This window comes from Trachypithecus francoisi, unplaced genomic scaffold (assembly GCF_009764315.1).
Source record: "Trachypithecus francoisi isolate TF-2019V2 unplaced genomic scaffold, Tfra_2.0 Lachesis_group5, whole genome shotgun sequence".
NCBI lineage: Eukaryota > Metazoa > Chordata > Mammalia > Primates > Cercopithecidae > Trachypithecus > Trachypithecus francoisi.
The window spans coordinates 130,723,694-130,748,289 of NW_022681470.1; the positions used below are offsets into that span (position 1 = coordinate 130,723,694).

The 24,596-nt window shown below is 48.6% G+C and overlaps 1 protein-coding gene across 9 annotated transcripts in view; it reads right to left on the minus strand.

The window, feature by feature from the left end:
• GATAD2A (GATA zinc finger domain containing 2A) overlaps positions 1-24,596 on the minus strand; it is a 129,856-nt gene that overhangs the window by 103,961 nt on the left and 1,299 nt on the right. For 4 of the 9 annotated variants that reach the window (XM_033200367.1, XM_033200365.1, XM_033200364.1 and 1 more), the window contains exon 1: positions 3,911-4,239. The exons of the other annotated variants lie outside the window; for them this stretch is intronic. The gene's annotated coding sequence lies outside the window, so the exon portion shown is untranslated. Of the gene's footprint in view, positions 1-3,910; positions 4,240-24,596 lie in introns of those variants that run through there. 9 annotated transcript variants of the gene reach the window in all.

Sequence of the window (24,596 nt, forward strand, 5' to 3'; positions counted from 1 at the left end):
TGAAAGACCCACAGTCTGAGGCCAGAATGTGGAAAGTCACCTCCCAAAGCAGCTCAGATAACTCAAAAGCATCCATTCTAACAAACGACCACACTTAGCAGGCAACATAGTTCTGTAAGCCTCAAACTATAACACTGCCAACCCGTTCTTCTGGTTCTGCCGCACTTCCCAACCAGACAAGGGTTAGGAGGAAATCCCAGGGATGCACTATTACCCCAGGACAGCTGCTCGGGAAGACTTCACCCACTCACCTATTTCATAATCTTCCTAGTTTTCTACAAGCAGCATAAATTAACTCAATTATGGGGGGGAAAGGTCTAGAGAAAAGAGCCCTGCCTGTTCCATTTGATGGCACAGAAACACCCTGAGTCCAAGCAGACAGTTCTTCAGACAAGCATCTGAGCTGCCCAGGCTTTGAGGTGTCAGTACATGCTAATGATGGTCCTTAACAAAATTCGTGGTAAAGGGCCATTACATTTTTGTCTCTGTTGGGAATTGACATATCCAAGACTCTGCTAGTCATTCTTAATTTTCTCCCAAGAGAACAAACACCAAAAAAGCCGCCAACATTTCAAGAATGGCTTTACAACTTTCCCAGCCACATTCTTCAGAGGCATCCTTTAGTCATCTGCTGTCTTAAGACCCAAAGAGGTTCCAGCTGTGAGCCTCACTGCACCAGCCCTTGCCTTATCCCCTTCAAGAGGGTCCCCCTATTTGTTCTCTGACCCGAGTAGGAGAAAGGCCCTTTCCGGCTCACCAGGTCACAGTGTCCTTCTCTCCTTGATCCTGGTAAGTTTCCCCACGTTTCTGAGATTAATGATGACTCCTGGCCCACTAATCTCCATATAAACTCCACTGAGCAAGGATTCCTAGCAGTGTCAGAGGCACCGTATGCACTCTGATATTTGTTGAATAAATCAATCTAGAAATTACTACTTGCAATGCCAGAAATTCAGAGAATAAATGATGCAAAACAAGTCAGAGGAGCTACTGAAGAGCTGAAAATTAGAGTATTTAAAACACGTTTCCTCATTAAAAACATACACACACGCAAAATACAGAGACACTAAAAAGTTTTCTAAAAAAAAAAAAAACTATTGCTAATCCTAATGTGTAGACCTTTATTGACATTTTGGTACAAATCCTTCCAGGATTTTTTCCTACTGAAAGTAGCATTATATTTCTCCCTCACTATCAAAATATAAGATTATAGGATTTGCCAAATGATACTGCATTAATAGAGATGACTTGACATTTTAAAAAATGATGTCATCTGAGTGGAAACAACAAAGCATCCGCCAGGCACGGTGGCTCACTTCTGTAATCCCATCACCTTGGGAGGCTGAGGTGGGTGGATTACGAGGTCAGGAGTTCGAGATCAGCCTGGCCAGCATGGTGAAATCCCATCTCTACTAAAAATACAAAAATTAGCAGGGCATGGTGGCGCACACCGGTAGTCCCAACTACTCGGGAAGCTTGAGGCAGGAGAATTGCTTGAACCCGAGAAGTGGAAGTTGCAGTGAGCCGAGATCATGCCTCTCCAGACTGGGTGACAGAGCGAGACTCCGTCTCAAACAAACAAACAAACAAAAAACACACTGCATCTAAATCACTAAAACACAAGTCTTCCCATTCTCTACAGCCCTTCCAAGAAGCAATCTTCATAAAAACCGGCTTCAGAATTTTAGGAGACAAATTAGAAATGAAAGATGAAGGAGGGGAGAGAGTAAGTGAAGACAGAGGATATAGAAAATCCCTTGCAAATTTCCCACACTCTATAAACTGTTTCCTCTAGAAAAGGGCCAACTTAGGCCGGGCACGGTGGCTCATGCCTGTAATCTCAGCACTTTGGGAGGCCGAGACGGGTGGATCACGAGGTCAGGAAATCGAGACCATCCTGACTAACACGGTGAGACCCCATCTCTACTAAAAATACAAAAATTAGCCGGGCGCAGTGGCGGGCGCCTGTAGTCCCAGCTACTCGGGAGGCTGAGGCAGGAGAATGGCGTGAACCTGGGAGGCGGAGCTTGCAGTGAGTGGAGATCGCGCCACTGTACTCCAGCCTGGGCGACAGAGCGAGACTGTCTCAAAAAAAAAAAAAAAAAAAAAAAAGAAAAGGGCCAACTTTTCTGAGTCCAAAACTGAAGAAGAGAATGCAAAATAACAACTAACTCTGTGGTTCAGCTCCTTAAAATCCAGTTGGTAACACTGCTCCACTAGAACAAAGCAGGGCTAGCATGGTGTGGTGTCCCCATGTCACCAGATTATCCCCTACCTCCACGAACAGAGGTGCCCTGGAGCCTGGACAAGAAAATGGCCTTGTGTTTTAGAAGCACCAGAGAAATGCTCAGTGGAGTTCGCAAACTGCAGCATTTGTGGGCTCCAGAACACCAAGTACAGGCTGCCTGGCTCGGCCTCTCTACTAAGAGGCCTTGAGCAAGCCAAGCTGCCTGGCCCCCAAATTCCTCACCTGTAAAGCGCAGATAATACTCCCCTACTCCCCAAGGGATTGTTATGAGCACTGAATATGTCTGTGCAGGGGAGCTTAGCACACAGTAGGCACTCAAACCCGAGGGCTAGTATGAGCTATCAGCCCTCCACAGCTTGTGGTCAGGTCTGACAAACTTCTGCTTAGCATATGTTAACAAACTGGTGCCAGCAAACATTATTTCATGTAATCTAGTTTAAAAGAAAACTTGTAAAGATTACCAGAAAAGTAAGTAAGTCAACAGGACTACAGTCCAAGACTGTAGTCCAACCCGCACAGAGGGCTGTCTGTCTCTCAGTTTCTGTGCTGCCACAGCCAGGAGGTGTCACTGTGTGAATGGGCACACAGAACCAGAGATGTTACCAGCACTATGTACTCCAAGAAAACTGAAAGAAGTAAACCGGTAGGAAGAGAGAAAATTAAAGGCTCAAGTGACTCACTCGGACTTTGATCTAAAGAATCCAAAGCTCTTAAGATAAGGATGAACTATACACCTAAAGACGTGAAGTCAGACCTACAAAATTTTGCCCTGTGCAAAATTCTCAGAGCAAAAACACGCACCTAAGGGTTGTCAATCACTTCCTAAGGGAGGGGTCACCATTCATTTCTGGGTCCCAGTGTGCGCACACTCCAAGTGTCCGTCAGGCTCTCAGCCTGGGCCCTGCCCATAAGCCTTTCCTTGTTGAAGTGATCAATTCCGATTCTTGGCAATAATCCTTTTAAAAGGCCAGCTGCCGCTGTCTAGTCACTGATGCCGACCCACTCCAGGTGAGAAAAAAGAAATCAATGGAGCCACCGCCCAGATGGGGAGGCAAATTTAAAGTGTCGGGCCTTGAGAAAGGCCGGAGAACAGAGAGGGGGAAGGGTCCCGCGGATCCCGGGGGTCAGGCAGGAAGGGCGCGAGCTGGGGGAGGGCCGGCCCTCCAGGCGTGGGCGCGCGAGGACTCTTATTCTGACACGGGATCGGCCGCCGCCGCCGCCGCCGCGGGGTTCAGCGTCGCTGCCCAGCCAGCCCCGGGACCCCCGCCCTTGAGCGGGACCCCCGCCCCGCGCGCCCACGTGCCGTCTTCCCGCCGCCTCCACCCGTCCCGACCGCTCCGAAGAGGCACCTCGCGGCCCAGCCCTTCCCCCGACCCCGCAGGAAGCGCAGGACGGAAACGGGGCGACGCCGCGACTTTCCGGGACCCCCGCCCCGCCCGGCCCCCACGTGCCCAGGCCGCCTCGGGGCGAGGAACTTTCCAGGGCAGCGCAAGAAGACACTCCCAGAATACAAGGAGTAGAACTCGGCTAGCTCTCACTTTTCCACGCTCATGCGGGAGTCCCTCACATCCCCCCGAGGCCCCGACCCTGCGCCGCCCGCGCCGCTCGTCTCAGCCGCGCGTCCCCGGCCCCCGCCCCCGCCAAGTTTGGTCCAGAACTTACCGGGCCGCGGGTCGGCCGGGCCCTAGGGCAGCGTGCAGGTTAGTGGGGCTGCGGGTCCGGGGTCGCCCGCGGGGCCGGGCGGCGGAGGGGCCGGGGGCGCCGGACCGCGCGCGCTCGTTCCGCCTGTGGGGCCGCCCGGGCCCGCGGCGCTCGCTCCGCCGGTCCGCCCGCCCGCCCGCGCCGCCGGCCAGATAATGCGCCCTCGGCCGCACACATGGAGCCCGGCGCCGGCGTCACCGCCCGGGACATGCGCACCAGGTCAGCGCGCCCGGCCCGCGGCCCCCAAAACACCGGGGAGCTCTTAAAGGCGACGCCGCCCGCCCGCGCCCGGCTGGGCGGGGCCCGGCGACCGAGGGGGCGGGGCCTGGCGAGAAGGGAGGAGCTCGGAGGCGGGGCTCCGGGCGTAGAAGGCGGGCCCCTGAGTTGAGGGGGCGGTACCTGCCGGTACCGCCCCGGAAGCACCGCCCCTCTCCGGCGCGCTCCCACGCGACACCTCGCTGGGCGTGCTGGTTTCCCACGCGGGCTCCGGCTGACTCCCTCCCCGCCGAGTCCCATCGCCCTCCGCAGGCTGAGGGGTCGTGGCCAACTCACCGGCGGCAGAGCCGGGCGGGCCGCACCCAAGGCTGACTCACGACGCGCTCACCGCTGACCTCGCGCCAGCTGAGCTGGGCGACCTCAAGCAACTCAGGGTTGCCTCTGAAACGCCGGTTAGAATGTCACCCCCGCGGGGTCGTCACGCGGAAGCTCTTTGGGAACTTCGGCCCCAGTGTCTGTGGGGAGGGCGGGTGTGGGTCGGCTGAACGATCACTTCTCCAGCGCAGTGAACAGAGTTCTACAAAGAAAGCTCCAGACCCACCCACCTCAAGACACTTGGGGACGACTGCTCTCCCTCTCTAGTTACCTCCCAATCTGCCCTCGTGCCTCTGGGAGAAGATGAAACCCCCTCAAGAAAGCAAATCTGCACCCTTCCCTCTCCAGTGACGAGGAGGAAACACAGGAGACAGAATGAAAGCCTGAAAGAGAATGGACTTTGGAGATGTTAAACTACATAAAGCGAAATACAATTTCAATAGGGAAAATATCAAGTTCATGGAAAATCTACTACCACAAGAAGGCTCTCAATGCCAAAATCAGGTTCTGAGGAATCCCCAAAACCGCCTCTTTTCATAGTGTTTTAAAACAATTCCTGATGAGACACCTAGACTCCTGAAGAGTGGTGGTGACATGTTTTATCGCATACCCTAATACATCTATATGTACAACTGAAACAAAAGTTTCACCAAACATAAATTTACCACATGCAATGTACTGTTTTCTTTTCTTTTCTTTTCTTTTTTTTTTTGAGACGGAGTCTTGCTCTGTCGCCAGGCTGGAGTAGTGCAGTGGCACTATCTCGGCTCACTGCCACCTCCACCTCCCAGGTTCAAGGATTCCCCTGCCTCAGCCTCCCTAGTAGCTGGGATTTACAGGCGCGTTCCATCACACCGGGCAAATTTTTTTTTTCTTTTTTTTTTTTTTTTTGAGACAGAGTCTTGCTCTGTTGCCCAGGCTGGAGTGCAGTGGCTGGATCTCAGCTCACTGCAAGCTCCGCCTCCCGGGTTTATGCCATTCTCCTGCCTCAGCCTCCTGAGTAGCTGGGACTACAGGCGCCCGCCACCTCACCAGGCTAGTTTTTTGTATTTTTAGTAGAGACGGGGTTTCACCGTGTTAGCCAGGATGGTCTCGATCTCCTGACCTCGTGACCCACCCGTCTCCGCCTCCCAAAGTGCTGGGATTACAGGCTTGAGCCACCACGCCCGGCCTGTACAACATGTTATTTTCTATTCTACTTCATTTGAAAAGAAAATCAATGTAATGCCCAACAATAACCGGGTCTCAACTGCAAACCTGAAAAACACTTCATGTAGCTTCATGTAGAACAAGTTTTATAAAATTGTTTTTCTAAAAAGAAAAAAAAAATTGTTTTTCTCCTGTATGTCCCCTTAAGAGAGTCAAAAAAGCTCCTTTCTAATCCTATGTTCAGTTCTACATACAATTGTCAACTTTTTGTAGTTGATTCTACCCGGCCACCTCCCACCCCTACACACACACACACCGCCCCGCCCCCCAAAATCTTCCCACTGCTTAATGCAACATCTGGCACAACCTCCCCTAGGCCAAAAGAGAATTTAACCTAAAAATGATACAAAATACAAACTGTTGACTCCCAATCACTTTCCCTGACCCAGTTATGTCACTAATTTGCTTTGCTTTGCTACAAAGAAATTCAAATGTTCAAATTCAGAAACCAAACAAACAAAACAGTCTTATTCTCAAACAGGTGACTCGGTATAGGAATTCAGAGAGCTCCCTGATCCCAAGTGCAAGGACAGTTTAGGGCAAATATCCAGGTTTTTCACCCTAACATGGTGGCTGTATATTTTGAAAACTCCTGGCCGGGCGCGGTGGCTCAAGCCTGTAATCCCAGCACTTTGGGAGGCCGAGACGGGCGGATCACGAGGTCAGGAGATCGAGACCATCCTGGCTAATACGGTGAAACCCCGTCTCTACTAAAAATACAAAAAAACTAGCCGGGCGAGGTGGCGGGCGCCTGTAGTCCCAGCTACTCGGGAGGCTGAGGCAGGAGAATGGCGTAAACCTGGGAGGCAGAGCTTGCAGTGAGCTGAGATCCGGCCACTGCACTCCAGTCCGGGCAACAGAGCGAGACTCCGCCTCAAAAAAAAAAAAAAAAAGAAAACTCCTTCATGCTACGATGATTAATCAGATGATATTAAAGCAATACAAGCAAACTATTACCTCACTGCCCCTCACCTGGGTCTTGATTAATGTCAATTTAATTAACTACAAACAGAGCAAAGTGTGGTCAGGTGGGAGACCTGAGACTTGAGACAGATATACAGATTCCAGAGTTTGAGCTGGCAAGCCCTGTGTGAGTCACCAAGGTGACCACCACCTGTTTTTTTTTTTTTTTTTTTTTTTTAAAGAGAGAGGCATCAACTGCAACATATTAACGACACACCCCTGTGGACTGAGGGGTGCACTGGTGACAGGGCCTGCCCTAGAGGGCAGTGCCAACTTCTCAGCCAGGAAAGTCAGACGGTGGGTATGAGGAGCGCGGGGTATGTAGGTGGAGTGAAATAGCTACAGGGCTACAGCGTTTATTTCTGTCATAGGAAGAGAGGGCCAGGTGGGTAGATGGTAAGTGACAGTGAATCCAGATCTGCTTGGGGTCCCATAGGCTCAGGTTGGGTGAATGCTGAGGCTGTTTGGATTAAAGACCTTTTAGCCTCAGTGCCCAGTGCTGGACTAAACAGCAAATAGTTCAGCCGGGTGATTATGAAATATGATGCAATCGTCTTCAGATGCCATACTAAAGCTGAAGAAACTCTAATTAAGAAACAACTAGGGCTAGAACCATGTTTTCTAAAAGTTTTCTCCTTGCTCTGAAAACAAGATAGTCAGTACTTGGTGCTGGCAGGACACAGTGGCTCACATCTGTAATCCCAGAACTTTGGGAGGCCGAGGCATGTGGATCACATGAGGTCAGGAGTTTGAGACCAGCCTGGGCAACACGGTGAAATCCTGTCTCTACTAAAAATACAAAAATTAGCCAGACGTGGTGATGTGCGTCTGTAATCCCAGCTACTCAGAAGACTGAGGCAGGAGAATCACTGAACCCAAGAGGCAGAGGTTGCAGTGAGCCAAGATCGCGCTACTGCACTCCAGCCTGGGTGACAGAGCCAGACGCCGTCTCAAAAAAAAAAAAAAAAAAAAACCTTAGTGATAGCAGTTGTTAATGCTGTACTTTCTTTCTTTCTTTTTTTTTTTTTTTAATGAGACAGAGTCTCACTCTGTCACCAGGCTGGAGTGCAGTGGCGCGATCTTGGCTCACTGCAACCTCCACCTCCCAGGTTCAAGAGATTCTCCTGCCTCAACCTCCCGAGTAGCTGGGACTACAGGCATGCGCCACCATGCCCAGCTAATTTTTTTGTATTTTTAGTAGAGATAGGGTTTCACCATGGTGAATGGTGATGGTCAGGATGGTCTCGATCTCCTGACCTCATGATCCACCTGCCTCAGCCTCCCAAAGTGCTGGGATTACAGGCGTGAGCTACCGCGCCCAGCCCAATACTGCACTTTCAAAACACCTGTTATTTAGTTAAAATTTTCTTCCAGGCCAGGTACAGTGGCTCACACCTGTAATCCCAGCACTTTGCGAAGCCAAGGTGAGAGGATTGCTTGAAGCCAGGAGTTTGAAACCAGCTGGGTCGACATGGTGAGACCCCATCTCCATAAAAAAGAAAAAATTAGCCCAGCATGGTGGCACATGCCTGTAGCCCCTGATACTCAGGAGGCTGGGGCAGAAGGATCACTCAAGTCCAGGAGTTTTAGCCTGCAGTGAGCCATGATTGTGCCACTGTACTCTAGGCTAGGTGACAGAGTGAGACCCTATCTCAAAACAAAAAAAAAAATTTCCAAATTCATTTTAAACTTTATTGTCTTTCATAGACCAAACCCCACTAATAATAGCTAGGCCGCCTTCTACCTTAACTACAACAAAAATAGACTAATGATCTTTCAAGTGTACTCTTAAACTTCTAAACACCACCTGAGCCTGTCTTTATACAACTGAGGGACTGAGGAAAAGAAATTGGGGCCAAATTCCATGTTCGTGTCTGCTTTTATGGCAGAAATTGGCCAAAGGCTCCAAACTAGTATGAAACTACCGAAAAAGAGTACCATCACCTACTGAATGTTCAAGGTACTGTACCTTTTTTTTTTTTTTTTGTACTTTTCCAATCAGAAAATTTATTCGAAGTTCTTGGTGGACAACATACAAGATGAATTATGTGATAAATGCTGATCGACAACTGAGAGACCACTCCTCCCAAGGGTTTTGCAGCCCAAGACGCCAGAAGCTGACAGGCTGGTGCCAATGAAAGACACAAAATTATTTCAATGCAGAAAATGTATTCATAAGACTGAAGAATCAGCCGAGCATGGTGGCTCACACCTGTAATCCCAGCACTTTGGGAAGCCAAGGAGGGTGGATCACGAGGTCAGGAGATCGAGACCATCCTGGCTAACATGGTGAAATGCTGTCTCTACTAAAAATACAAAAAATCAGCCGTGCATGGTGGCACGCGCCTGTAATCCCAGCTACTCAGGAGGCTGAGGCAGGAGAATTGCTTAAACCCGGGAGGCAGAGGTTGCACTGAGCCAAGAACATGCCACTGCACTCCAGCCTGTGCAACAGAGGAGACTCCGTCTCAAAAAAAAAAAAAAGGCCGGGCGCGGTGGCTCAAGCCTGTAATCCCAGCACTTTGGGAGGCCGAGACGGGCGGATCACGAGGTCAGGAGATCGAGACCATCCTGGCTAACACGGTGAAACCCCGTCTCTACTAAAATATACAAAAAAAATAGCCGGGCGAGATGGTGGGGCCTGTAGTCCAGCTACTCGGGAGGCTGAGGCGAGAGAATGGCGTAAACCCGGGAGGCGGAGCTTGCAGTGAGCTGAGATCGGCCACTGCACTCCAGCCTGGGCGACAGAGCGAGACTCCGTCTCAAAAAAAAAAAAAAAAAAAAAAAAAAAAAAAACACGCCAAGTTTTTTCTTTTAATCGCCTTTATGAAAAATGAGCAATGGCCGGGCGCGGTGTCTCAAGCCTGTAATCCAGCACTTTGGGAGGCCGAGACGGGTGGATCACGAGGTCAGGGGATCGAGACCATCCTGGCCTACACGGTGAAACCCTGTCTCTACTAAAAAATACAAAAAAAAAAAAAAAACTAGCCGGGCGAGATGGCAGGCGCCTGTAGTCCCAGCTACTCGGGAGGCTGAGGCAGGAGAATGGCGTGAACCCGGGAGGCGGAGCTTGCAGTAAGCCGAGATCGCGTCACTGCACTCCAGCCTGGGCGACAGAGCGAGACTCTGTCTCAAAAAAAAAAAAAAAAAAAGGAAAAAGAAAAATGAGCACTGACTACTTTTTTTTTTTTTTGAGACAGAGTCTCGCTCTGTTGCCCCAGGCTGGAGTGCAATGGCGTCATCTTGGCTCACTCCAACCTCCACCTCCTGGTGTCAAGCGATTCTTGTGCCGCAGCCTCTGGACTAGCTGACACGACAGGCGTGTGCTACCACACCAGCTAATTTTTGTATTTTTAGAAGAGACAGGGTTTCATCATGTTGGCCAGGCTGGTCTTGAACTCCCAGCCTCAAGCAATCCTCTGCCTCCCAAAGTGCTGGGATTATAGGCAGAAGCCACCACACCCAGCCCTGCTTTCTGTACTTTGCATTCTTAGTACTCTAAAGTTTAAAACTATAAGTTTAGGGACAATATAACAACAATCTCTAAAGGAGGATCATTTTAAAGTTTCTTATTTCACCCCAAATTTATGTTTACATGGTGAGATTACAATGAAATTGACTGGGAAAGGAAAGGAAAAGAAAATATTAATTATTAAGTGATTTTGATTCCCTTAATACTTTGATACTCTTGATTCTTCAGGGAGGGACCAGAAAATAGGTATAGGGACTCTTACAGTGATGCTTTATGAAAAACAATACTTCCAATGCATCACCACTGCTAGGGCTACAAGAGTCATCTTTGCATTCACAACATTCTCACACTAGATCAGGAGTTCGTGGGACATGGGTCAGCAGCCCCCATTGTCCCTATCACCATCGCTGAAAAGCTCCCTGAAACCCAGCTCTCTAGGGATGGTCCACTTTGTCAACCTGTGTTTGTTTTGAATGTCGTCTCTAACCACAATTCGTTACGCTCAGTGTTTCTGCAGCGCAGGGTTCAGGCTCCATCTGCAGTTAGGCAGGCTCTGTCCAGAGGGAGTCTCTGTGTGGCCCTGGCAGTGTCCTGCTCCAGGGTTCTGAGCACAAATGCTCCCCTAAAGGGTTAAGCACAAACTGCTCAGAAGTGCTGTCGTGAACCGGAAGTGTATCTCCCACTCTGTCTTCATCTGCCATGTGTCACTAGTTGGCAAGGAATATCTCTTTTGTGTCTACATATGGTTTAAAAAAATTCCCACATAATTTGGATCAATTTTAAGGCTTGAATAATCAGGAAGTAAACTGTTTTCTATGAATTAAAGATGAAAAAAAAAATTCAGAAAACTACCAGGAAAAAAAAAAGGCTATATGACAGCCTTGAGTCCAGAGATCAGCCTATTCAAACCCCCCAGGCAGGGAAAGAGTATTGTTAGTCACATGATCAGTCTAATAAGTATCCTTAGTTGGACATGCAGAAAAACGTATTTTTAAAACTTGGCATCTATTTCACACACTACTCCCCATTTGTTAATTGGCAGATCTGCCAACTTAGGAAAACATTCCTCCCCAATGTTTTCCTAACAGGATGCATATACCCCAAACCCCCCATTTATAGTGAAATGCCCATAATTTATTTAAAAAAAAACACACAGGTGGAGTGCCTTTCTACTTTGTTTTCTCTTTCACAGCTTGATAATAACAACCATGCCCTCTTACATGCCGACGTAATCAGGTCTCTATCTAACCAACTCCTGTTTTGGGAAGACTAAGATACTTATTTCAAATTTAGGTCAAAAAGTTAACCTTGAATAGAGACAATTTGAGAAGTTAAATATAAAGGCTAAAGTTTGAAAATGCAGTGAAAGTTTAGAAATTGGCTGGACGAGGTAGCTCACACCTGTAATCTCAACACTTTGGGAGACCCAGGTGGGCGGATCACTTGAGCCCAGGAGTTCCAGACCAGCCTGGGCAACATGGCAAAACCCCGTCCCTGCAAAAACGAATACAAAAATTAGTAGGCTTGAGCTTGGGAGGTCGAGGCTGTAGTGAGCTGTGTCACTACCGCTGCTGCACTCCAGCGTGGGTGACCAAATGAGACCCTGTCTCAAAAAAAAAGTAGGTTTTTGTTTGTTTTTTTGAGATGGAGCTCGCTCTGTCATCCAGGCTGGAATGCAGTGGCATGATCTCAGCTCACTGCAACCTCCACCTCCCAGGTTCAAGCAATTCTTATGCCTGAGCCTCCCAAGTAGCTGGGATTACAGGCATCAGGCATGCACCACCATGCCTGGCTAATTTTTGCTTTTCTTTTTTTGAAACGGAGTCTCACTCTGTTGCCCAGGCTGGAGGGCAGTGGCGTGATCTCAGCTCATTGCAACCCCTGACGCACAGGTTCAAGCGATTCTCCTGCCTCAGCCTCCCAAGTAGCTGGGATTACAGGCACCCGCCATCGCGCCCAGCTAATTTTTGTAGTTTTAGTAGAGACAGGGTTTCACCATCTTGGCCAGGCTGGTCTTAAACTCCTGACCTCGTTATCCACCTGCCTCGGCCTCCCAAAGTGCTGGGATTACAGGCGTGAGCCACCATGCCCGGCCTAATTTTTGTATTTTAGTAGAGACGGGGTTTTACCATGTTGGTGAACTCCTGACCTCAGGTCATCTGCCCACCTCGACCTCCCAAAATGTTGGGATTACAGGCGTAAGCTGCCACACCCAGCCGAAAGTTAGTTTAAATTGTTCTAGGCTGGGCACAGTGTCTCATGCCTGTAATCCCAGCACTTAGGGAGGCCAAGGTGGGAGGAGTCCTTGAGCCCAGAAGTTCGAGACCAGCCTGGGCAGCACAGTGAGACACTGTCTCTAAGACAAAGTGAAAAAATAAAATTAGCTGGCCGGGAGTGGTAGCTCACACCTGTAATCCCAGCACTTTGGGAGGCCGAGGCTGGCGGATCACCTGAGGTCAGGAGTTGGAGACCAGTCTGGCCAATATGAAACCCCATCTCTACTAAAAATGCAAAAATTAGCTGGGCGTGGTAGCACATGCCTGTAATCCCAGCTACTCAGGAGGCTGAGGCAGAGGAATCGCTTGAATCCAGGAAGTGGAGGTTGCGGTGACCCGAGATCGCACTCCCACTCTCGCCTGGGCAGTTGCCCACTGCACTCCAACCTGGGCAACAAGAGAGAGACTCCATCTCAAATAAATAAATAAATAAGGCAGGGTGTGGTGGGTCACGCCTGTAATCCCTGCAGTTTGGGAGGCATGAGGCCACAGTTTGGGAGGCATGAGGCAGGCAATCACCTGAGGTCGGGAGTTCGAGACCAGCCTGACCAACATGGAAAAACCCCATCTCCACTAAAAATACAAAATTAGCCAGGCATGGTGGTGCATGCTTGTAATCCCAGCTACTCAGGAGGCTGAGGCAGAAGAATCACTTGAACCCGGGAGGCAGAGGTTGTAGTGAGCCAAGATCGCGCCATCGCACTCCAGCCTGGGCAACAAGAGCAAAACTCTGCTTAACTAACTAACTAAATAAATAAAATTAGCCTGGCATGATAGCATGTGCCTGTAGTCCTAGTTATCTGGGTGCTGAGGCAAGGGGATGGCTTGGGCGTAAGAGTTCAAAGCTGCAGTGATCATGCCAGTGTACTCCAGCCTGAGCAACAGAGCAAGACTCTGTCTCAAAAAAAACAAAAAACTGTTTTGAAGTATTAAGAATTATAGATCAGCTTAAACGATAACAATTCTCAAGAGAAAAAGTCAGAAGCAGCCCTGAAGTCTGTTTTCTTTTTTTTTTTTTTTTTTTTTTGAGACGGAGTCTCACTCTGTCGCCCGGGCTGGAGTGCAGTGGCCGGATCTCAGCTCACTGCAAGCTCCGCCTCCCGGGTTCACGCCATTCTCCTGCCTCAGCCTCCCGAGTAGCTGGGACTACAGGCGCCCGCCACCTCGCCCGGCTAGTTTTTTGTATTTTTTAGCAGAGACGGGGTTTCACAGTGTTAGCCAGGATGGTCTCGATCTCCTGACCTCGTGATCCGCCCGTCTCGGCCTCCCAAAGTGCTGGGATTACAGGCTTGAGCCACTGCGCCCGGCCCTGAAGTCTGTTTTCTTGAAGCTTCTTTGGAGGTTAAAGTCTACATATACAGTATACCATTACAGAGTCTAGATGGCTGATTTCACTGGCCATCATTGCTTCCTGATTGAAAACGTTTACTGAAAGCTCAATTTAAAGCCCAGCGCAGAGGCTCACACCTACAATCCCAACACTTTGGGAGGCTAAGGCAGGTGGATCGCCTGAGGTCGGGAGTTCGAGACTAGCCTGACCAACATGGAGAAACCCCCATCTCTACTAAAAATACAAAATTAGCCTTATTACACATTACTCATTCTCCTGCTGAGGCAGGAGAATCGCCTCAGAACCCAGAAGGTGGAGGTTGCAGTGAGCTGAGATCGCACCATTGCACTCCATCCTGGGCAACAAGAATGAAACTCCGTCTCCAAAAAAAAAAGGCTCAATTTAAATACTATTTTGAGTTTAATCGTGGATCCTACTATAGCACATTTTAACGTTCTACCTTTGGAAGCAATTTTGGACTTTTCTTGCCAAAGTGATCAGTTCAAACTCTGACTTTTAGAACAGCATAACCTCCTCAGGTCAAGGGAACTCACTTGGCTGTTTTCACCTCCAGGTCCCTGCCTGTGCCCATGCTATGCCTCTTCTCAGAACGCCTAGTGACTTAAGAAAGCTAACGGCCAGGGGCAGTGACTCACGCCTGTAATCCCACACTTTGGGAAGCTGAGGCGGGTGGATTATGAGGTCAGGAATTCGAGACCAGCCTGGCCAACGTGGTAAAACCTCGTCTCTCCCAAAAATACAAAAATCAGCCCTGCATGGTGGCCTGTAATCCCAGCTACTCGGGAGACTGACGCTGAAGAATGGCTTGAACCCATGAGGCGGAGGTTGTAGTGAGCTGAGACCACGCCACTGCACTCCAGCCGGGGTGACAGAGCGAGACTATCAAAAAAAAGAAGAAAGAAAGAAAAAAAGAAAGGAAGGAAAGAAAAGAAAGAAAGAAACCTAACAAATAGGTTGCGCACAGTGGCTCATGCCTGAAATCCCAGCACTTTGAGAGGCAGAGGAAGGCGGATCACCTGAGCTCAAGGTTTGAGCCTTTTTCCCAATTACCCCATCACATTTCCTGAGGCACTGCAAGTCCATATGGAGAGTACAGTAAGGTGAGGCTGTGGGGGTTAAAGCTACAATGAACTAAGGGATCTCACTGGGAAAAATCAACCAATCTAGGAACTTCCTGATCACTGGCCTTCAGACATGCCCAACCTATTGGCCCAGTGTCAACTGGTTTGTTCTTGGGCAGTATTAACACCCACAGATTGTTGTCCAAACTCAGGTGCCAACCTCAAGAGAAACAGTCAGTCTAAATATGATTCTTTTTTTTTTTTTTTCAGACAGAGTTTCGCTTTTGTTGCCCAGGCTGGAGTGCAGTGGCACGATCTCAGCTCACTGCAACCTCCGCCTCCCGGGTTCAAGCGATTCTCCTGCCTCAGCCTCCCTAGTAACTGGGATTACAGGCGCCCACCACCACGCCCAGCTAATTTTTTGTACTTTTAGTAGAGACAGGGTTTCACTATGTTGGCCAGGCTGATCTCAAACTCCTGACCTCAGGTGATCCACCCGCTTCAGCCTCCCAAACTGCTGGGTTTACAGGCATGAGCCACCGTGCCTGGCTCCTAAATATGATTCTTTAACAACTACCCTTACTAGGCATCTACAACAGTCTGGCCGTTTGCTGTATGCTTACAAACAAACCAGCCCACAAATGAGGATGTGAGTTTAATTTTGAGGAAACTGAGGCTCAGAAAGAGTAGGCCACTTGAAGTTAGGCTATTTTTCTAAGGTCACATGCCAGCAAGTGGTAGAATCAGGATCAAGCCCAAAGTTTTTTGGCTATAAAGTTTCTACGGCAGAGGGCCTCCCACAGTACTTTTATAAAGCAAAAAGCTGTAAGTAACTGTAAACCATTCTTCCAAAGCACACTCTTCCTGAAGGACCTAGCCACTGTCAGCTTCTTTAAGTTCCATACACATCTCCAGGCAGCTCTTGGTGCAGAAGAGTTCCCGAGGGGAACACTGTGATAATATAACAAGAAACCATCTTTTTCACTACCCTGCCAGATAAACCTCTGAGTCTGTGGGTGTATTAGTTGAGACCCCAAAACTGGCAAGTACAGGTCCACTGGTGGCTCCCAGCTCTGACAAAACGGCTTACTAAGGAAAAAGGGGGAACTTGAACCTGTTTTCTTTTTTTTCAGACGGAATCTCGCTCTGTCGCTCAGGCTGGAGTGCAGTGGAATGATCTCAGCTCACTGCAAACTCCGCCTCCTGGGTTCAAGTGATTCTCCTGCCTCAGCCTCCAGAGTACCTGGGATTACAGGCGCATACCACCACACCCAGGTAGTTTTTACATTTTTAGTAGAGACAGGGTTTTGCCATGTTAGCCAGGCAGGTCTCAAACTCCTGGGCTCAAATGATCCGCCTGCCTTGGCCTCCCAAAGTGCTAGAATTACAGGTGTGAGCCACCATGCCTAGCCTTGAACGTATTTTCTGTGCTCAACTTGGAGCCCAAGAACTCTGCCTGTAAGAAGGGAGAACAGGAAGTCAGGAGGGAGCAAGCATCCACTTCCCAAGGGCAGCAGAGCCCAGAGGTGGGAGCCTGGTCACATGCACAGTTGCATTACTTTTCCACGCCCACTTCCGGCCTAGGCCTGCTTCTCCACCTCCGGAGTCAGAAATTGGGTGGAAGGAAAAAAAAGACAACCAGAAACTCTCCTTCTAACAGCCTCCCTCTTGCCCTCAAGGCTGTGCCCAAAATGAATATCCCGCCTTGCTCTCCGGTCCCACCTCTCGCAGATACACTTAGTTAAGAAAAGCACCTGTCAAATCTAAGACTTCCAGCTTTGCCCAACATAAAAAAGTGTAAACAGCATCTTCCCAGTCCCAGTGTAAGAGGAAAGCCTAGGCCGGGAGCGGTGGCTCACGCCTGTAATCCCAGCACTTTGGGAGACCGAGGCAGGTGAATTGCCTTAGCTCAGGAGTTCGAGACCAGCCTGGGCAACATGGTGAAACCCCATCTCTACTAAAATACAAAAAATTAGCCAGGCATGGCAGTGTGCCGCCTGTAATACCAGCTACTCGGAAGGCTGAGACAGGAGAATCGCTTGAACCTGGGAGGCAGAGGTTTTAGTGGGCCAAGATCACACCACTGCACTCCAGCCTGGGCAACAGAGCGACACTCTACCTCAAAAAAAAAGAGGAAAGCCTAAGCAGAGGGAAATCCATGCACCAAGAGTCTACCAATACACAACAAAGCAGTCATCTACTGGAAATCTCATCATTCCTAAACCACCACCAACACCCAGGCAGCCCCACCTTATCTGAATGTTTTTAAGATTTCAACAAGGGAAGAGCTTTCAGAACGGTTTATCACTTTGTGTAATATGCATTGCCATGAAGAAATGCCCCAGGATTCCAAAAACACACCACCACTGACATCAAGAAAGGCAAACTCAGCCAGGCATGGTGGCTCCCGCCTGTAATCCCAGCACTTTGGGAGGCCAAGGCGGGAGGATTGCTGGAGCTCAGGAGTTCCAGACCACCCTGGGCAACATGGTGAAACACTCATCTCTAATAAAATACAAAAAATTAGCCAGCCGTGGTGGCAGTTGCCTATAATCCCAGCTACTAGGGAGGCTGAAGTAGGAGAATCACTTGAACCCAGGAGGTGGAGGTTGCAGTGAGCCGAGATCGAGTCACTGCATTCCAGCCTGGGCGACAGAGGAAGACTCTGTCTCCAAAAAAAAAAGAAAGACAAACCTGAAAATACCCCCTACCGTGACCATTCTAGTTTCTCTCTGTTTCTCCAAGATTACAATCACAGTGGTCATGAATCAACTATCGCCAACAATCAAGTACGAAAATGCCATAATTTCTGTCTCCTTTTAGAAATAGGAAACAGGGGCCGGGCGCAGTGGCTCAAGCCTGTAATCCCAGCACTTTGGGAGGCCGAGACGGGCGGATCACGAGGTCAGGAGATCGAGACCATCCTGGCTAGCATGGTGAAACCCCGTCTCTACTAAAATACAAAAAACTAGCCGGGCGAGGTGGCGGGCGCCTGTAGTCCCAGCTACTCGGGAGGCTGAGGCAGGAGAATGGCGTGAACCCGGGAGGCGGAGCTTGCAGGGAGCCGAGATTGCCTCACTGCACTCCAGTCTGGGCGACAGAGCGAGACTCCGCCTCAAAAAAAAAAAAAAAAAAAAAAAAAACAAAAAAACAGAAATAGGAAACAGGAGCCCAGTGAGGAAATTAAAGAGGTAGTGAGGTTTCACTTCTACACCTCCAAGGAACTCCACCTGAAGCTCCCAATGAGGGTAGCTGCAGCAGTGAGGGATATTCTCAAGAAACCTCACAATATTCTTTCATTCATTTGCTTGTTTATTTGTCTGCAACTAAGATGTATGCTCCTGGAAGGCCAACTGTGTCAGTCCTGCTTACTGCCAGAATCCCCTCACCAAGCATGAAAACGTTTTATCTTAGGCATGAAAATGTTTGCTCCTGAATTATTTGTTGGCATAGGAAGTTATATGGGCCAAAAAATTTAACACTTTCTAATTTTTTTTTTTTTTTTGAGACGGAGTTTCACTCTGTCACCCAGGCTGGAGTGCAGTGGCCGGATCTCAGCTCACTGCAAGCTCCACCTCCTGGGTTTACGGCATTCTCCTGCCTCAGCCTCCCGAGTAGCTGGGACTACAGGCGCCCGTCACCTTGCCCGGCTAGTTTTTTTGTACTTTTTAGTAGAGACGGGGGTTTCACCGTGTTAGCCAGGATGGTCTCGATCTCCTGACTTCGTGATCCGCCCGTCTCGGCCTCCCAAAGTGCTGGGATTACAGGCTTGAGCCACTGCGCCCAGCCACTTTCTAATTTTTAATGTAATGTAAATTGCACTAGAAAACACACACACACCATACTTTATGGCCACACAAGTAAAGCTCTTATTTGAGTGTTCACTTGTCCCTTATAAGTCAAAAAAAAAAAAATTTTTTTTTTTGACACAGAATCTTACTCTGTCACTCAGGCTGGAGTGCAGTGGCCTGATCTCAGCTCACTGCAACCTCTGTCTCTCAGGTTCAAGCCATTCTTGTGCCTCAGCCTCCCGAGTAGCTGGGATTACAGGCGTGCGCCACCTTGCCCAGCTAATTTTTGGATTTTTAGTAGACAGGCTTTCGCCATTTTGGCCAGGCTGGTCTCAAACTCCTGACCTCAAGTGATCCCCTGCCTCAGCCTCCCAAAGTGCTAGGGTTACAGGTGTGAGCCACTGCGCCTGGCCCCTTATAAGCCAATTTAAAAGAATAAACTTGGCCAGGCGCAGTGGCTCACGCCTGTAATCCCAGCACTTTGGGAGGCTGAGGCAGGCAGTTCATGAGGTCAGGAGTTCAAGACCAGCCTGGCCAACATGGTGAAACCCTGTCTCTACTAAAAACACAAAAAGTAGCTGAGCACGGTGGTGCACGCTTGTAATCCCAGCTACTGGGGAGGCTGAGGCAGGAGAATGGCTTGAACCCAGGAGGCAGAGGTTGCAGTGAGCCAAGATCGTGCCACTGCACTCCAGCCTGGATGACAGAGCAAGATTCTGTCTCAATAAAAATAAAAATAAATAAATAAATAAATAAAACTTGGCCAGGAGCAGTGGCTCATGCCTGTAATCCCAGTACTTTGGGAGGCTGAGGCAGGTGGATCACGAGGTCAGGAGTTTGAGACCAGCCTGGCCAAGATGGTGAAACCCTGTCTCTACTAAAAATACAGAAGTTAGCCAGGCATGGTGGTGGGTGCCTGTAATGCCAGCTACTTGGGTGGCTGAGACAGAGAATTGCTTGAAGCCAGGAGGCAGAGGTTGCAGTGAGCCAAGATAGCACCACTGCACTTGAGCCTGTGTGACAGAGCGAGACTCCGTCTGAAAAAAAAAAAACACAATAAACTTGGGCTGGGCACTGTGGCTCAAACCTATAATCCCAACACTTTGGGAGGCCAAAGTGAGAGAATCACTCAAACCTAGGAGTTCAAGACCAGCCTGGGAAAAATAGCGAGACCCGGTCTCTACAAAAAATACAAAATTAGCCGGGCATGGTGGTGCGTGCCTGTAGTCCCAACTACTCAAGAGGCTGAGGTGGAAGGATCACTTGAGCCCGGAAGTCAAGGCTGCAGTGAGCTGTGATTGTACCACTGCACTCCAGCCTGGGTGATAGAGCACAAGACTCTGTCTCAAAAAAAAAAAAAAGAAAAGAAAAAGAAAGAAAAGGAAAAACTCTTATTCAAAAGACACAACAGTATAAACAAAGGCAGTCAAGTTGCAGAGAGGATGAAGTCAAACTTAATACTAGAAATCAAAAATAACACCATCCATTCATTTGGATGGAATCACTTGACACAGAAGTTATTTCCCAATTCCAAAAGAGGTCAGTTTATTTCTTATCATCAAGATCCCACAGGGATTTAATGCCCCCAGTGCTGTCTCCAACAGGAAGGAAACCCTGACTTCCCTAGCTATTTCAGTTCCATAAATCAACAGTTTTTACCGTCCAGAGTTAGAAGCTGGGCAGTGTTTGGACCCACATGCCTTTTAGACCTGCCCACCAACAGATAACCACATTACATTACATCTAATAAATGTACCTAGATCAATATCATTTCTAACTATCCAAGGTTTTTTATTGCTGTAAGGATCCTTCAAGTAAAAAAAAATAAGTTTAAAAAACTTCCTGTTAGATAGAGACGTGGTGGTGGCGCCACCATCCACCAGAGTGAAGTCTGTGGCACATAAGAGACATAGCATAATTTTAAAGGGGAGAGTGATCCCTTTGAAGTTGTTTACCTTAGTTCTTATATTTTAAATATTATAAATTTTGCTCCTTTCCCATGTAATGGAATAACTGTCCTTAAAAGAACTGAAAGAAATTTAAGATTGATGGATATTTATTTGCTTCAATACCAAAGTCAGTGTATGTCTGTATATGTATGTATGAAAGAGAGAAAGAAAGAAGGAGAGAAGGAGGAAGAGAGAGGGTTTATTTCCAGGAAGAAAACAAACAAACAAAAAAAACCCAGAATCCTTTCTTCAAACGTAGGAGCAGCCCACCAGGGGCCTAGCTCAGACTTTCACCCATTATTTCCTCCTGGGTTTTAGCCGTCAGGGGCAGAATGCCATCTGTCCCCATACTAGTAAGTGAAGAAGGCTGGGCCTAATTTACCAGCCATGATTCTACGGCTTTCATTAACTGTTAAGAAAAAAATCATCTAAAAAAAAAATTTTTTTTAATGTCCTGTCCACTCCCCTCTATTCCACTGCCCCCCGACCCCTGCCCCAGCCTCTAAGCTGAGTTAGCATCTCCACAGCCCTCTGGGCCTTGGGAGCTTGAGGTGAATTCTGATCTCCTCGTGGGCACTAAGCCACACACTGGCCCTCTCAAAGTACTATTATTGTGTGGCGTCAAATGCCTTTGTACATCACTTTCCCAGTCTTTTGTCAGGGCTCTTCTTTCAAGGTTCTAAAATGTAAGAACAGATCACTCACCAGGTAACTGCTGGACTCACTCACTCAAGCAGTCTCATAATATGCATATGATCCCTTAGGCGTACATAGTTCATCTATTTTTTTCTTCCCACAATTCTTCAAGTTCATTATAATCTTCTATCTTGCCTGTGGTCTAATTAGAGTAATACACCTCCCTACTTGCCCTTAATTCACAAATTACCCCATTTTACAGGGGGAGACGCCAAGGCCAAGAGAAACACAAACGCCCTGCCACACGGCAAATCCATCTCACATCTGGTATCAGAACACAGAAAACTCTTGCTAAGAGACTCAGTGGGGGAGTGGGTTTTCCAAGAGACATACCAAGTTTCTTTCTCTTCGGGCATTTTTAGCCTTGGCAGAATATCAAGCGCTTTCTGGTCTGGGAGTCCAGGCCAGGACCCTAATCTCATGAGCACAACAAGCAGCCTTTACCGCACACCAACCGTGTGCCAGGAGCTGTGCTGTCCGCCTCCAGTTTATTACCTCAGATTCATTCATTCATCCATCTAGGAAGCACCTCCCATCATCAATAAGCACCTTGACACACATTCACAGCAATGTGTTCCCTCAAATATTTAATAACATGCCAATTTTGTGCCATCACTTGTCCAGGGTCACATAACTAAGAAGGGCAGCACCAGAATCTGAACTAGGTCCTTCTGACTTCAAAGTTGTCCATTCCCTTTTTAACATCCCATCTGCTGGTCCTATAGGTTTTATTAAAAATAATAGGTCAGTCGCAGTGGCTCATGCCTATAATCCCAACTCCTTGGGAGGCTGAGGCGGGTGGATCACTTGAGCTCAGGAGTTCAAGAGTAGCCTGGGCAACATGGTGAGACCCCGTCTCTACCAAAAATACAAAAATACAGCCGGGCATGATGGCATGCGCCTGTGGTCCCAGCTACTTCAGAGGCTGAGGTGGGAGGATCACGTGAGCCAATGGGGCAGAGGTTGCAGTAAGCCGAGATCGCACCACTGCACTCCAACCTGAGTAACAAAATGAGACCCTGTCTCAAAAAAATAAAATAGTAAATACGTGCAGGCACTTCCCTACCCTCAGGCACTTCTCTACCCTCATCTCAGTCCCAAGCTCCCCACCATCTTTCCCTTCCCCTGAGGGCAGTGCCTACAGCTGACCAGGAAGAGGCAGGAGAAGAGCAACTAAGTCTGCAGCAGCCTCCTGCCTGGACTTGACTTAGCCCAGCAGCAGAGGGCCCAGGAAAGTCTCCAAGCACTTCTCCCCAGAAGAAAATAGCTCGAGTTGAAACTTGTGTCCACATGGTCCACCGACAGATTTAGAACTCAAATTATAGCCTCAGCAGGAGTCTTCACAAAGGACTCAAATTAAGCAAGACCCAGATGGAAACGAACAGGAGAGAGAGTGCCCTCAGTCAAACTGTAAAGTGAACTGCAGTTCCAGTGGAGTCAGAGGGAAGAACTTGTTGAAATGCTAAAGCAAACACTAGTGCAGACCATACTTCAGAACTCCACTTCAGTCAAACGCTCCCCACGTTTTTAGCTTGAGACTTGTGCGTGGACACGAAGTGGTTACAAGTTACTCAGGTTTCAAACTGAGTTCATTCCTGTCCTTTGGACCATCTCTCAATGCCAGCATTCATCTACTTGGGCTCCACAGAGCTCTGCGTTTGGCAAAGCAGATAAAATTAGCTACTGAACTTGGAATCCAGGGTGGGCCATTAAAAAAAGTACATGAGATGTGTAAACGCCACGTAAAAAGTTCCTTTTGGGCCAGGCCAAAATCACCTAAAACTTACAGAAATCCTGTCCCTTGCCTCCTTTCCCCTGTTTCTGGATCTAAGGTGACCCATTTCCTGCTTCTTGTTCTGTCTTTCCAACCAAAGTGGCCTATGAACTAGGGATCCTATTTGATCAAGGGTTGAATCAGGGGATCTCGGGAGAGAAAATGCAACAGGAAGAGAAAAAGGAGAGTTTTCTTCTCCTTTTCATTTTGATGTTTTTCAGCAGGGGGAGGGAAAGTTAAGTTACAGTATGCAGAGGGAGGACTGAGGGATGGGACAGGAAGTGGGTCACTCCCACAGCTTGACAGTGTGATAATGGGGATACAATGTTTCTCCCTTGTCCCATTTGTCCTCACAAAGGCGTGACAACACTGTGATGGCCCCACAACTGGAAAATTGAGTAACTAAGGTGGTCATCTAGTAGCAGCTCCTGCTCCCCTAAATCTAGCAGATCTTAGAGGGACATGAGGAAATCATGCTTTTTGCCTCTCTGTCCCCGACTTTCCCCTCCAGCCACAAAATCCTCCGGGCCCCTGGAAACCGAAATAAAAGTCCAGAGAATACCCCTAGAGTAGCAACAAAGACTGAAGGAGGGGTACATTTCTGCTCTCTTCCTCCACAGCTGGGGGAAGTGGGTGCCACAGACAGAAAGAGGAGAAGCTTCATATGAGTGCTCCAAGGATAAATAAAGAGTTTCTCCCTTAGAAAATCAGGAGGAAAGCCTCTAGTAAGAGGGAATACTCTCAGGCAAGTGGGAGGGAACCCCATGGAATTCAGACAGACCCCTCAGAGAAGTGAAGAGATCCAGCGTCTCCCATCAGGAGAAGGGATATCTTGGAAAAGGGGAGACATACTTCAGAGACGTGAGGAGCCTACAGGAGTGGGATATCTCAAGTTAAGGGGAGATACCAGGGACCCCTCAGAAAACTGCAATATCCGTAGAGTATAGAAGAAATAGAAAAGTAGGATACTGGTAAAGTAGGGGTATACCTCAGATAACTAATGATCCGGTCAGATGGGCATTTCAAAGAAGTGGGGGACCCCCTCAGGAAAGTGAAGGCACTCATCAAAAAGTAGGGGGGCCAGGCGTGGTGGCTCACACCTGTAATCCCAACACTTTGAGAGGCTGAGGTGGGTGGATCACCTGAGGTCAGGAGTTCGAGACCAACCTGGCCAACATGATGGAATCCCCTCTCTACAAAAATACAAAAATTAGCCGGGCATGGTGGTAGGTGCCTACAGTCCCAGATACTCGGGAGGCTGAGGCAGGAGAGTCGCTTGAACCCCGGAGGCAGAGGTTGCAGTAAGCCCAGGTCGTACTACTGCACTGCAGCCTGGGCAACAGAGTGAGATTTTCTGTCTCCAAAAAAATAAAATAAAGGGGAACAAGTCAGAAAACTAGGATCACAGCTCAGAGAAGCAGGGGTGGGGAGGTTCCTACAGAGAGGTAGGGCTTCCTCTGAGAAGCTGGAATGTCTTCTTAAAAGAGGGGTCCCCCAGGGAAGAAGGGATTCCC